This window comes from Schistocerca piceifrons, chromosome 4, assembly GCF_021461385.2.
Source record: "Schistocerca piceifrons isolate TAMUIC-IGC-003096 chromosome 4, iqSchPice1.1, whole genome shotgun sequence".
NCBI classification, from domain to species: Eukaryota; Metazoa; Arthropoda; class Insecta; order Orthoptera; family Acrididae; genus Schistocerca; species Schistocerca piceifrons.
The window spans coordinates 672,317,729-672,321,684 of record NC_060141.1 but is presented as its reverse complement, the minus strand read 5'-3'; positions in this window follow the sequence as shown (position 1 = coordinate 672,321,684).

The following is a 3,956-nucleotide window of genomic DNA, read 5'->3' as shown; positions in this document are numbered from 1 at the left end:
CTGCATGACGCGCAACTTCACTCCCGACGTAGATGGCGAGGTCCATCTCTGCAACCATGACACCATGTAGCGCGGTACAGGTGGGCCAAACAACATGCCGAATTGCCAGCTGAGGATTGGCATCACGTGCTCTTCACCGATGAGTATCGCATATTCCTTCAACCCGACAATCGGCCGAGATGTGTTTCGAGGCAAACCCGTCAGGCAGAGTGATTTAGACACACTGTCGAGCATGGGCAGAAAGGTGGAGGTTCACTGCTGTTTTGGGGTGGCATTATGTGGGACCGACGTACGTGGCTGGTTCACGGAAGGTGCCGTAATGGCTGTACGATACGTGAATGCCATCTTCCGACCGATAGTGCAAACTTATCGGCAGCATATAGGCGAGGCATTCGTCTTCATGGAGGACAATTCTAGCCCCCAATCGTGAATGACTCCCTTCAGGATAACGACATCACTCGACTAGACTGGCCAGCATGTTCACCAGACATGAATCGTATCGTACGTACCTGGGATAGATTGAAAAGGGCTATTTATGGACGACGTGATCCACCTATCGCATCGCCGTTGAGGAGTGGGACAGTCTGGACCAACAGTGTCGTCATGAACTGGTGGATGTTATACCACAAAAAATACTGGCGTGCATCAGTGCAAGAGGGCTTGCCACTGGCTATTAGAAGTACAGAGGTGTACAGCAATGTGGAGCACCACGTCTGAAGGTCTCGCTGCATAATGGTACAACATGCAATGTGCGGTTTTCATGAGCAATATAAAGGGCAGATATGATGTTTATGTTGATCTCTATTCCAATTTCCTTTACAGGTTCTAGAATTCTCGGAACCGAAGTGTTTCAAATTTTTTTTGATGTGTGTATGATTAAATGGCCCAGATGAAGAAGCAAAAGAATGAATTTAAAATATCAATCCACAAAACGTAAAGCAACTAGAAGTAGAACCAACATTCTTTACTGAAATTTATACAACTATAAAAATTCTAAAAAACTAATTCCGAAAAGTCATACAGCTTAATAAGTAATATTCTTAGTGATATACGCTGCGCATCACTGGCGCACGGAATTTTCCCAACCATGATAAAATATGCAATTGTTAAACCACTTCAGAAGAAAGATGATTAGACAGGCATACAACGATAGGCCTGTTTCTGTTCTGACGTCTTTTTCCAAAATATTCGAAAAATGAATGTACTTGAAAGTAATTGCACATTTAAAAAAATTACTTAGCATATCATAGTTTGGATTCTAGAACGGTTTCTCGACGGAGAATTATATTTATACAGTCAGTCTTCAAGTAGTACAAGTTATGAATAACGTAATATGGCCAGTTCGTATTTGTGGTTATCTTCCCAAGGCAATTGATTATGTTTGGACATCATGTTATTTAGAAAAACTTAGGTTTCATGAAACTGATGGCATTACACACAGCTGGTTTAAATGATACTAAATAAACAGAATGCAGAAGCTTGTGATGAATAATTCAAGACTTCACCAGAAAAGTAAAAAACTTTAATGACTGGCGAAAACAAAATCGCAAGGGCTGTGCCATAGGACTTAGTTTAGGTCCACTTTATTCCTCATATAGAAATTATCTTCCATTTAACACTTCACATTCAACAAGGAAAACTGATAGTTTCTGCAGACGATACTAGTCTTGTAATAAATTCCATTAGAGAGAAGGGAGCAAGACAGATGGTAAATGATATTTTCCAAAGAATTAATATGTTCTTATCTGAAAATGAACGTTCCCTAAATTTTGGAAGATATCCTACATTTAGTAATTTATAACATATGGAGTCACACAACAATTGACGTGGCACATGAGCAGGGGTCAGTAAATACCGCACTACTCTACAAATGAAACTTGCATTAAAAGAAGAATATTACTGAGCTTCTCAACCAATTAATTTCTGCTACATTTCTCACCTCATAATTGCTAATCGTGGAAACAAACGTATCAACAACTCACCTATTTTTCATATTTCTGCTATGCAAAATCCACGATAGCATGCAAGATGCATGTGCACGACAATGCAATGTCAATTAACTCACTCAATTTCATCAGTAAAATTTGAAACGTCCACTTTGAACAATTATACATGACTGTGCTTCAAATTAACACACAATATTTTTAGCGCAACGCAATCTGACTTTCAAAAATCCCTACAACAGAATGGCCCTGACTAAAATTAACCTATACGTTTAAAAATCATTTACCTCACAATAATCTTCGTTACTCGAACTACTGCAATACAGCGAGCGCCACTACTACCAACTAAAGAAAAGATTCAAACTACTGAAGGCACTAACTAGTGATAGGCACAGTTAGCAAAAGAAAGATTTTGATAGAGAACAAACAATGTATTTACCTTAATATTGTTGAAAAGTCATAATATACACTCCTGGAAATTGAAATAAGAACACCGTGAATTCATTGTCCCAGGAAGGGGAAACTTTATTGACACATTCCTGGGGTCAGATACATCACATGATCACACTGACAGAACCACAGGCACATAGACACAGGCAACAGAGCATACACAATGTCGGCACTAGTACAGTGTATATCCAACTTTCGCAGCAATGCAGGCTGCTATTCTCCCATGGAGACGATCATAGAGATGCTGGATGTAGTCCTGTGGAACGGCTTGCCATGCCATTTCCACCTGGCGCCTCAGTTGGACCAGCGTTCGTGCTGGACGTGCAGACCGCGTGAGACGACGCTTCATCCAGTCCCAAACATGCTCAATGGGGTACAGATCCGGAGATCTTGCTGGCCAGGGTAGTTGACTTACACCTTCTAGAGCACGTTGGGTGGCACGGGATACATGCGGACGTGCATTGTCCTGTTGGAACAGCAAGTTCCCTTGCCGGTCTAGGAATGGTAGAACGATGGGTTCGATGACGGTTTGGATGTACCGTGCACTATTCAGTGTCCCCTCGACGATCACCAGTGGTGTACGGCCAGTGTAGGAGATCGGTCCCAACACCATGATGCCGGGTGTTGGCCCTGTGTGCCTCGGACGTATGCAGTCCTGATTGTGGCCCTCACCTGCACGGCGCCAAACACGCATACGACCATTATTGGCACCAAGGCAGAAGCGACTCTCATCGCTGAAGACGACACGTCTCCATTCGTCCCTCCATTCACGCCTGTCGCGACACCACTGGAGGCGGGCTGCACGATGTTGGGGCGTGAGCGGAAGACGGCCTAACGGTTTGCGGGACCGTAGTCCAGCTACATGGAGACGGTTGCGAATGGTCCTCGCCGATACCCCGGGATCAACAGTGTCCCTAATTTGCTGGGAAGTGGCGGTGCGGTCCCCTATGGCACTGCGTAGGATCCTACGGTCTTGGCGTGCATCCGTGCGTCGCTGTGGTCCGGTCCCAGGTCGACGGGCACGTGCACCTTCCGCCGACCACTGGCTACAACATCGATGTGCTGTGGAGACCTCACGCCCCACGTGTTGAGCAATTCGGCGGTACGTCCACCCGGCCTCCCGCATGCCCACTATACGCCCTCGCTCAAAGTCCGTCAACTGCAAATACGGTTCACGTTCACGCTGTCGCGGCATGCTACCAGTGTTAAAGACTGCGATGGAGCTCCGTATGCCACGGCAAACTGGCTGACACTGACGGCGGCGGTGCACAAATGCTGCGCAGCTAGCGCCATTCGACGGCTAACATCGCGGTTCCTGGTGTGTCTGCTGTGCCGTGCGTGTGATCATTGCTTGTACAGCCCTCTCGCAGTGTCCGGAGCAAGTATGGTGGGTCTGACACACCGGTGTCAATGTGTTCTTTTTTACATTTCCATTTCCATATATAGCTGTTCATGACATCCATTCTTACAAATGTACGGTTTCTGATGGACACACGTCCAGATCATCCACTCTCGAAAATCCGCCATCCCACTTCCCCACATCCACCACTGCTGGCGGCTCAC